This window comes from Diabrotica undecimpunctata, chromosome 6, assembly GCF_040954645.1.
Source record: "Diabrotica undecimpunctata isolate CICGRU chromosome 6, icDiaUnde3, whole genome shotgun sequence".
Taxonomy (NCBI): domain Eukaryota; kingdom Metazoa; phylum Arthropoda; class Insecta; order Coleoptera; family Chrysomelidae; genus Diabrotica; species Diabrotica undecimpunctata.
This window is the reverse complement of record NC_092808.1, coordinates 28,447,392-28,459,453: the sequence shown is the minus strand read 5'-3', so window position 1 is coordinate 28,459,453 and position 12,062 is coordinate 28,447,392. Positions and strand designations below refer to the sequence as shown.

Here is a 12,062-nt window from a genome sequence, read left to right as displayed (position 1 = left end):
GTTGTTCCGTGAACGGAATGCTTTGAAATACTGCCATACTGTCCGTCCACTGATACTGGGATTGTTGCTGTAGTGTGCTGAGGCAAACACTTATCTCCTTGATAAAAAGAGAACATTATGCTATTTTCAAGCATTTCCAAGTTCTCCAAGTAAAGAGATATATTTTGCGGGGCACCTCTCTTTTCTATAAATACAGTAAGTACACAAAACTCCGAACCACGTTCACTTTTACAAATTGTAAACAATTACGAAAGTGCCCTTAAACCAGTGAGAAGCCTACTATAACCCCGATTTTTCTGAGAGTTTATATATTTATACATGCCTACGCCGTTACATATACGGCACGGGCCCTGCTGTACAACATAAAAGTGTTAAAATATGGATATTGTGATTATCTAGAACCAGATTTGGATAATACAATTTTTCAATTGCAGTGTTGAACCGATTACTGATGTGGAAATAATTCGACAAGCTGAAGAGTCTGTGCAAGAGTTAGTGACGTCAAATGCGCCAGAGGTGCGTCTCGGCTAATCATTGACCCTAAATACTTAAAAGCCTTACAACTCTTAATAGTCTCTTCTTCTAAACTTAAGTTCAAATCTGCAACCTCGGGTCCAATACATAAGTATTCGGTCTTGCACATATTTATCTTGAGTCCCCAAAGTTCATATTCTTCCTTTAATTTCCTTATCATATATTCCATATCCTCCCTGTCTTGTGCAAAAATGACTTGATCATCTGCGAAAAGTAGTGAATGTTCACAATGTGAACAACAAACCACAGTGCGTAATTTACGGCAAAGTGTTACCAAACAGTTCGATGTTTCTAACTAAAATGCGTCGTCATTTTAAAAAGATGCATCCATAATGTAATGGAAAACCCACTGATTTCTTCAGAAGGAAGCACGGCGAACTGACACATACCCAAAAAACTATAACCTACCATAGCTCCTTAACCTACCAGTTGGCGTCCTACTTAGTTAGTTACCGCGTTGCTCAATCAGGTGAAGCTCACACCATCGCGAAAAACCTCATAAAGTGGTGCGTCAAGGACATAATTGAATGTGTTATTACACCTAGATCCCAAGGATATTAATTTAATCAAAAATCTATATTACGATCAAACAGCGGTCGTACGGGTGGAAAATAGTGAGACAAAACGAGTAGAAATTCAAAGAGGAGTCAGACAGAGATGTTTGCTGTTGCCACGATTATTTAATGTATACTACCAACTAATATTTCAGGAGGCAATATGGGGAAGAACTGAAGGTGTAAGGATTGGAGGAAGCATCATTAATAACATAAGATTTGCAGACGATACCGCAATCATGGCAGAAAATATAGACGATTTACAAATTCTTGTAGAAATCATTAACACAGAAAGCAAAAAGATGAGACTAACAATGAATATAGATAAAAATGTGATCTCGAAAACCTGTGTTGACAACGTACATCTCACATTGGAGGGTAAACCGTTAGAGAGGGTCGACAAGTATAAATACCTCGAAGCAATTTTAAACTAATAGTTAGATCAAGATGAGGAGATAGAGGTCATAATTGAAATAGTTCGAAAGGGATTTATAAAATACAAGTCATTGTTTACAAATAAGAAATTAAGTACGGCTATCAGATTGAGGTTCGTCGAATGTTATGTATGGTCGCAATCATAGACATGTAATATAAGATATAATAAACGTCGCAATACCAGGCTGTTCCCCCAGTGTGACAGAGAAAACTGACGCAATACAGTCCTTGCATCTCTTTCTAATGGGCCGGGTTTGTTGACCACGTGACCTTCTCATTGGTCACGTGGTCGATAAATCTGTCAAATTAGAAAGAGTTGCAGGGACTGCTTTGCGTTAGTTTTCTCTGACGCATTGGGGAACGCGACTGTATTGCAGTAATCACTCTATTTGTATTATATGTCTATAGTCGCTATTTCTATATGGGGTAGAAGTTTGGACTCTAAAAACCCAATCCGTAAAAAATGGAGGCATTCGAAATGTGGCTATATAGGTGTGTTCCTAAAATTTCTTGAACTGCAAGTCTCAAACGAATAAGTATTAAGACGAATTGGACGAGACAGAAAGCTTATGAACACAGTTAAAATAAGAAAAACAAAACGTATCTGGGCAACATACTTCGAAACTATAAATACTCTCTGCCACACGTCATCATGCAAGGAAGAGTAGAGGGAAGAAAAGGCTTCGGAAGAAAAGAAACCTTGGTTGAGGAATATCAGAGATTGGACTAATCTCAATGTTGAACAGATGTTTCACCTTGAAAAAGATTTAGGGTTTTGCGAAAAGGGGAAGCCTTTAAAGAAGTGATGGCAATCTTCGTTAGAAGACGGCACAATAAGAAGAAGAAGTATTGGTCTCAGTACCTTTCGTTCAAAGATGTCCATACGGTTTACAGATCTTTAAGTCAATATCCAAGTTTCACATCTTTCACAGACTATGGTCTATGGATTCGTATCTTAGTTCTTTAATACACGTCTCTGGATTTAAAATCTGGTCAATAGCAAAATATGCGATACTGGCTAGGATGACTCTTCTGCCAATTGAAAAAATACTCTTATTTAACGTTTCAGCTCGTACATTCCAATATCTCCCTCCACCTACCATCATTCATTCTTATCACGAGACCACTTTAGTTTGACTTCAGTTTGTAAATTCATTTGATGATCTCGCACATTTGAGTTATTCGGTGAATTTTATTGTTTTTCGTCCTATCGCTAACAATGATTCTGAGCATTATTCTTTCCTTTTCCTAGTGTTAATAGTAAGTCTTAATGGTGTTCTAATGGGCAGTTTCTATGCCATTGGAATATTCTGAGGTCCGTGTGTGAATTATAGTCTCATTAGAAACATTTTGTTGTTTTCAAGTCTGTCGAGTCTTTACTTTACAGTACTAGTCCAATCGTCAGAGATTTAACCTTGCTGACTTTTACTGAGATTCCCAATTTTGGAACCCCAAAAAAGATGCAAAAATGTTTGCCACTCCTAACCTCGACCTTTCTTGTAACCACTTACAAGAGGGGAGATTCCAACGGCAAGTGGCTGCACCACTTATTTGGTTGGCCATTTTTGGACCCAGAACGAGTCGGCGATTGTTTTGTCAACGATTTCATGCGGATATCCCTAACTTGCCTTCATTTATGAAAATGGCCGATTATATGTTAGAGAACTGCGTAAGTAATGAGTCTTTGTTTCCAACAATTTTTACCATTCTCATCCCAATATCCCCACTTTTGTATCTATGCTTCTACAGTACTAAACAATGGTGTACATAAAACTGCAAAGTTTACCTGACCTGTTTTCACAGGATAATGTTTCTTAGGCTTTAACCGTTCATAAAAGCCAGGAGACTGTACTTAAGCATTTTGATTCCTTCTGTCATAATAAATAGATTTCTAATTAGTTAATAAGTTAAGGACTATATCCGATATAAACGGAAACAGCACATGTTCATAAATATTTACATTATAAAGTTCACTAACGAAACTATAAACTGAATTTTCAGATCTCAAAACCGCTTAGATTGGCAGACACGTCCAATATTAATATCTATTTTAAAGTAATTTAGAGAAGTGTACCAGGTAACTGGCAATCTTCAGCATTAGAAACCAGCTCCTAGGGGCAAAAATACTGGTGGTGAGTTTACCTATCTGCGGTGATGAGTTTACCTATCTCCAAAGGATGCCGGTGATTAGTTTACTATATCTCGGAGGGTCTAATAAGTTTATGGGAGGCTATAAAGTGATGAGTTCGTACACGTCACATGATTCTGGCTATACAACACTGCATGGGTCATAGCCTCCTCAAGAATTCCTCTCCAGTTGTCCCTATCCATCGCCTTTCTCCGCTAAGCACGTATTCCTATATTTCCCATATATTTTTTATTCAAATCATTTTCTTATGAAGAAAAGAATGGAAAGCTGCATATAAGCAATCTATACAAAAATAAAGGCGACAGAAAAGATTGTAAGAACTACCGAGGGCTTAGTGTAACTAACTCAATCTGTAGAGTCTACGGGAAGATAATTAAAAGCCGAATTGGAAGATTGCTGGGAAGACGCTGAAGATCAGAGTGGCTTTCGTACTGGTCGTTCTTGTATAGACAATGTGTTCTGCCTAAAACAAACAATAAAAAAGCGTTTGGAACATAATATGGAGACACACATGGTATTTATTGATCTTCAAAAAGCGCATGACAGTGTCCCATTAGCCAAGCTATGGCAGGTGCTAGAAGACAAGAATATTCCACCGATTTACATTAATGCTGTAAGGGAGTTTTACGATGATATGACGAGTGTAATAAAGATTGAACAAAAAGTGACAAAAAAGATAAAAGTGACCAAAGGACTTCGCCAAGGCTGCTGTATTGCACCTACACTCTTTAAGATTTATTTGGAGGGGGTTTTGGATATTTTGAAAAGAAAATGTGAACCTATGGGTGTTAAAATTGGAGACCATACACTGTACAGCTTGCATTTTGCTGATGACCAAGTAATACTTGCAGAAGATCAAGATGATATCCATCCACTACATGTTACGAAAAATAGATGAAGAATATACTAAGTGGGGCTTATCAATTAGTAGTGGGAGGTGAAGGAAAGCACTTAGAACTAGGAAGCAAACAAATTCAAAATACTGATAGCTATAAATATCTCGGTGTAAACATTACAAACAATGGTCGGAATACAAAAGAAATAGCTACTAGAATTGGTCAAGGAAATTCAGCAATACGTCAACTGAATAGTATACTTTGGAATAACCACATGACCCGAAACACAAAAATTAGGATATGTACAAAAGCTTTGAGTAATAAATAAAAATGACGCATCCAAAATAAAAGCAATGGAAATGAATTATTGGAGATGTTGCCAACTCACTAGAAGAGATAGAGTAAGGAATACTGAAATCAGAGACCGTATGGGCATAGACATTGATGTCCTGGAAACTATAGAATGCAAAAGGCTGAAATGGCATGGCCATGTAGAAAGGATGAATGATCAACGATGGCCAAAGAGAATGTTATAGTGGATCCCCACCAACCGCAGGAAAAAGGGAAGACCAAGAAGATCGTGGAGACAAGAAGTAAAAGGTACAATGGAAGATAGGGGTCTACAAGTAGATGACTGGAACGATCGCAAGCGTTGGTAGCTAGGTTGCGAGAAACAGCGGCAGCTGTAATAAACTCGTTATATATATATATATATATATATATATATATATATATATATATATTATGTCATTTTACTTAAACTTATTATTATTTTAAGATAAACTTTTTGGTAACGAAAAGAACAAAACAAACTTAATAAACCTTCTCAAAACTGCTCTTCAATTTAGACACTTGGCACACTGAAAAATAATAATTTTCATATGATTTTTTCAGCCTCGAGGGTGCAAATTTCCGCTTTTTTAAGATTTTTTATAACTTGAAAACTATCAGCTTTAGAGAAAAATGACACAAGACTTTTTTGTTTAGAATGGCCCAGGAAACCTAAAAAATATTTCTCGGAGCAAAAACCGGTGATTTTTAGAATTGGTTTACAACAATTTCTGATCAAAAATTTTGCCAGGCACATTCTAATTTGTTTAAAGGGGACATTTTTGAACAATAATCCGTAAAAAAACCGAATCATAAACATTTTTCCTACGGGAGCGGCCTCACAACCTGAATTACAATACTTTTAAAGCCATTTAGAACCACTACTGAAATTTTTGATCGTAATATCCCACTTATCAGAGGGAAATTAATTTTCCTCTCATAAGCACATGTACCGTGAAAAATCCAGCCCATATGTACAGCACTGCAAAAAAAGTAATCTAAATAACGATCAGAAACCATGTGTATGAATGCCGTACTGTATCAAATTGCTGAAAATGGGGTCAAAATTTTCCGAAAATCAAAAATTTTCCCTGCTGGTACCAATATTTTTGTACGGCATTAGGTCTCAGTTCGTTATTTTTGTATTACGTATCTAAGTTATAAATGCCTTACAAATATGTTGGACCTAAATGCCCCTCTCTTGAGTGGTAAGTTTACCTTACCAATGTAGTTACCAGTACCGATAAAAATTGACGGCATAGTTTCTTAAGTTGTTATTACATCTAGTATTGCTATATGTGATTCTTGCTGGGTCAAATGTCTCATGGGCTTGTAGTCTATAAGCCTTTCCTGCGATTTCATTAATACAGCCTTGACCAACTTCCGAACAGTTTTACAACAAAACGGTAATGTTTTTTAATTTCAAAAAATGTCCAAAGTCTTTTTTATGTACTCACTATGTTTAGTTTATAAATACCTTATATATATATATAATGGTTTCAATGCCTCATTTGATAATATTTCGTACCAGAATACACATTATATCAACCACTTCCCACTGCGATACTGCGTCCCATTCTTAAGCACAAAGAAGTAGCAATTTTATATCTTTTAGTGGTAATTAACCATATAAAGCCACAAACATAGCAGAGTTTTTGATATAATAACCTGGTTTTTAGGAAATTGATAATATAGCTATTGAACGCATTGTTTGACTAACAACATTACCAAGATATGTAGGAGGAGAAGGATTAATAGGCATAGGAAAGCAGTTAAAAAAATTAATTGCTAATTTAAGGACCTATTTTCAGAAGTAGTCTACAGTACGTGACATAATACCACTTAAACATTGTAATTCAGCCAGGATTACATCGTCGATTCAACGTCGAACTAATAGTTCACATCAGGAAAGATGTTTCTACTTGCCATCCAGAATCAGGTTATTCCAACCAAAAAGTACCTTGAATATATCGTCAAAAATCCTTGTGCAAAACCACAACTGGCGATAAGGATAGGATAAGGCTCAATAAACTATCCTTTGCAGCCATTGTAGATAGAAGTACCGTAAATTGATATTTGAAACAATCGTGTAAGTTTCTCGTCGATTGATATACGATTTCACTAATTTTCAGTCATTATTTTTAACGTAGTCACAAATTCATTTTAATTCATAAAGCAGTAACTTTTATTCGATCCTGGATCATGTCTTCTGTTTATAAATTTAAACGTTAGTTTTTTTATTATAAACATTTTAATTCCGAAATAAAAGGCTTACTCTAGGTGTTTATTTATACAAAATTTAATTACAGTAATTGTGTCTTCTTTAAAACGTTTTCTCTGTAAGAATTATTGAGTTTAACAGATAAACACAATTTGTATCTGTTTACGGCATATTCCTATAATTTCGACCAATCCCTTGCTAGATAGAATAGATCATGAGATTTGTTTTACCGGCAAAAATGATACTTGTGTGAGAATTGAGATCATTATGAAACGATATCTGAAAGGGGCAAGTTTGAATTCGAATGCATTTTTTAGCCGATAAAAGGGATTTTGTTTATTGTTTTAAGTATTGTTTGAGCTATTTAAAAAAATCAAAAGTATCTAGTGTGTTAGTGAAATTTTTTTTTGTTTCTGAGCTATGATCTGTCCCACCTTGACTTTACAGTACAGGTTCTTATGACCAACAGTGATGTCAAAGTTTATCCAAAGCCAAAGTTAACTGCGATTGTTTTAAGTATTGTGACTTCAAAACTCTAATGACTTTCTTTCGTCAATAATTGCTGGCGACGAATCTTGGTGTCATTATTTTGAACCATCCAGTAAGCTGTCACGGATGCGATGAAAGACGCAAATTTACACCACCAAAGAAGTTTTTAAAGTTCAACCTTCTGTAGGCAAGGTCATGTTAAGATTTTTTTGACAATGAAGGATCCTTGGTCATAGAGTTTACAGAACCTAAAAAAACCTGCATAATGAAACTTTGAACAAGCTCCTTTAAGCAATAAGACGAAAACTTCCGGGGAAGCTCTCAAGTGGTGGCATTTTTATGTACGACCAAGCTCGGGCTCATGTTGCCAAAGTAGTGAAAAAAAATCTACAACGAAAGAAGTGGAGGATATTGGAATATCCAACCTATAGTCCTGATTTATTGTTTTGCGTTTTTCAAATCTTTCGTCCATTGAAAAAGACGTTAAAAGGTAATCATTTTCGGTCGGACGAAGAAGTACAAAATTCCGTAAAAGAATTCTTTGAGCAACAGCCACAAGAATCCTTTAAGCAGGCAGAGTATATATCGGGTGATGAAACGATGGGATATGTGATGGTACAGGACCAATAGCCTTTAACCGCCTGTTACGGCCTCTGATTTCATCTAAAGCACAATTTTATTGAGGCCGTGTCATATGATCTACGCGTATCGTCCTTCCCATAGAACAAAATGGGAAATAATGATAACTATTTTAATTAAAGCAGAACACAAAAATGAACAGCCTGCTTGGCTGTCTTGAGTAATCATATAAATAAAACTACCTGTAGCAGATATGTATGTTATTAAAAAATATATTACAGTGATCACAAAAGTTTCAGCTTGCCTAAGAAATTAATACATAACTCATAGATATTTTATAATAATATGTTAGTGTTTTAGATGTTAAATGTTACATACAATATGTTTTATATAAAATTAATTAAGTATATAAACAGTTGCACATTTTTTTTCGTAATTTTTCAAAATATTGCTAATTTTTTTTTTCATATTTGTGAAAAAAGAAAAACATAAAGGAAACGGGAAAATATTGCAATAAGTTATTTGAAAAATATAAAATCGTTAGATACATACTTTACAATTGAATTGTCATCGGTATTTATTAAGGTGATATATTGTCTATTAATTTTTGTGGAAGGGGACTAATAACCAAAATTGTTTTGTTAATTGAAAGATGAAAGAGCCAAAAAGGTTAGAAGAATATACAAGTCACATTGAGAAAAGACAATCCAGTCCAAAATATTATCGACTTTAAAAATTGCAAAAATATAGATCGGAATATCTAAAAAATTAAAAACTGCGGAAATTATTGGAAAACTTGAAGTTAATCATGAGACTTTCTCATGGAAGAAAACTGAATATAAAGATTGGATAAAAAGGCAAATCGTTTAGTGAAACGTAAAAAATAAAATGCACGGAGAATGACTATGTCGATCATTACATACAGCTAAACTTAGTGAATTAGTGACTTAAATTAGAAAGAATATGGAGGTGAACGTTTAGAAATCAAATCTACCCGATTATAGCACTAGTGTGGAAATCACTCGCCATAGACATTTAAGACTTGTACTTTAAATATGAAAGTAAATATTAAATATCAATTCTCATTGCGCAAATAGCGACCACCATAAATGTGATGCCGATGATGTAGTTATAGTAGCGTCCGACTGGAACGAATTGGAAAGGATGATGAAAGAGTTACCTAGAAATTTCAACAAAAAGGACTTAAAATGATCCTCAATAAAACGAAACTCTTGTCAAACAAAGATGATAAGCCGGCGATACCAGTGCAGGGAACCATCGTGGAACAAGTAGATTAATACGTCTATCTGAATCAAAATGTAAAACCAAATAAAGCAAACCAGACAACAGAAATAAGTAGAAGGGTAAAAATGGGATGGGCTGCCTTTGGAAAGCTGTCTTATATACTGAAAAATAAAAAAAAATACCTGAGAAACTTCGAACCAAAGCATTTAATATTCGTTCCTGTCCTAACATATGGAGCTCATACAAGGACATTCACCAAAGCATTTGAAAAAGTTTAGGAAAAGTCAAAGAGCGACATATGGACGGACAGATGGAACGATAAATCCTGGACATTTCACTTCGAGAACATCAAACTAATGGATCAATTAGAGAAAGTGAAAGACGTTATGGAACAAGCAGTCTCATTAAAATGGAAGTAGGCTGCACACAACGAACACCTAAAGAAATATGTATCAGAGAAGTAGGGATTTGAAGACCTTATAGAGCGAATAGATCACGAGGAAGACCCCCAATGCACTGCATTGATGACATTAAAAGTGTTGCAGGACCAGCATGGAAACGTCAGGCACGAGACAGAGAAACATGCTAGACAGTGAGAGAGGTCTATATTCTAACTGTCGAATAGGAAAAATCCTTTAAAAAAAAACAAATAAATGTGATAAAAGGATAACTCTTTTGAATACGATGTATAAGACAAAAACTCTAACGTGGTATATCTATCAAAGATATTATGATGAACTAATCAAACACCGTGGAAGCCTAACAAGAAAAATGAAGACTATGATATAAAAAATCAAATTTAATTACTGCAATAAAAATTTGATGACTGCATCGTAGCGTATGTCATCTAGCCACAGCAAGTGAAAGGTACCATTCAAGAGCTATCATATTGACAAAACTCAAGTAAATGTATATAAAGAGCTTATTTCCAAAATGTCTTAAATCCATAAAGTGGTGAAATTCAGAAATCATAGATATTTAATAAAAGAAACTCATTACTAGACAACTTTAGAAAGAGGTCTAATGTTTCACAAATTATATTGGCAATCTTTATACAAATGTACAAAAAATCTTAAGGCTTTGGAAGTGCTAAAATTAGAATCACATGACCCAGATTTAAGACGTTTTGTGAAGAATAAGGCATTTAATGTAATTTAGTATCGGGTAAATTTTAATTAATAAACTCAAATATCGCATAATTAATGACAACTGTGTATTTATTCTTAGTTTACTATAAGTAGTGTAAGACAAAACAGCTTTTAAAAGTTATTCAATCATCATTGTCATTAGAATTAGAGTTTTCAACAGCATTACTTGTATCAGCTAATAAAACTTTCTGCCAAAATGACATGGCAAAATGCTGTTTGAAAATACATAATAGTAATTTAACATCTTTCGACTTCTCTTCGTTATTTAAATGGCCTAAGGCCTCTCTGTTTGGATTAGTAGATGACCATTTCTTCCTCATTTTTTAAAGTGTATGAAAACATATAGAAAGATTGGAGCAGCTGGACTTGCAACAAACTTTTCTACCTGGTATCTTTATAGATTTTATTTCTGTTATATTGAAGTCCATTTTGGATTGTATTTGCCTCTTTTTCTATACGCAGCAAGCCGTTAAACACGTTTGGTCGATATCCTGAGAATGCTGCAGGAACTGACAGAGCACACGTTTATATTTTTATACGACCCGTGTGAGACACTATCTCTTCTTCTAAACTAGCCATTATCGTTATTCACATAAATAAACACAAAAAAATCAGCGCTCTTCTCTGGCTTACGTCGGCAAAGAGAAACAGAAAATCGATATTAACGATCAGAAGGAGACAAGGGTTGGCATCCCACGTTACTGTGAAATTAGTAAATATTTGCTTTTTGATAAATGTACTCGACCTACTCCAAAATGTAGTCGGATATCTGTAGTCGGAGGCTGTTGTACGCCATCACTGTTGGCGGTAAAAATTTTAGTTAGTTGGGTAAGTAATTTATACATTGATAAAAATTCCAACACAACTTCATTAGATCACTTCTTAGTAAAATTACCACGCCACTGACGGTACCTCCCACAGCCGCGTCCGAAGGGTTGGACATGCGGTGCATCAGCTTCCGATTGTCTTTTGAACCGGGTCGATTTACCGACAAACAACGGGATAGCACGCGCCGGCTGTAAATAAACAGTTTTGCCCTATGCCAGGGATCGTAAACCACAAATATTGAGAAGAAAAACGGCATTCCACGTTGTGTTGGTTCCCGTCTTTATATTTTACCTTTTTCTTACTGAAAAGATAAAATATGAAAACGTGAACCAACCCAACATGGAATACAATTTTCACCCACAATATTTGTGGTTTACGAACACGGTAAGGGCAAAACTGTCTATTTATGGCCAACGCTTCCACTCCCGTTGTTTGTCGGTAAATTAGCACAGTTCAAAGAAGTTTGCAAGCTGATTTATAGCACGTACTTAACCCATCAAACCTTTTGACATGACTAGAGACAGATGCGGTCAATGTTGTGGTAATTTTACTATGAAGTGGTCTAACGAAATTGTGTTGGAATTTTTTCATTGTATAAATTACCCAATGTATTAAAATTTTTACCGGCAACACTGGTGGACAAAACTTACCTATACCCTGATCTTGACAGGACACGATTCATTGCGGTAGTTATCAAAAAGTAAATATTTAGCA

The 12,062-nt window shown here is 35.1% G+C and overlaps 1 protein-coding gene across 1 annotated transcript in view; it reads left to right on the top strand.

Annotated features, from left to right (window-relative positions):
- The window catches only part of LOC140443325 (nucleoporin p54-like), a 124,072-nt gene that overhangs the window by 31,601 nt on the left and 80,409 nt on the right, over positions 1-12,062 (top strand). The gene's annotated exons all lie outside the window — the stretch shown is intronic.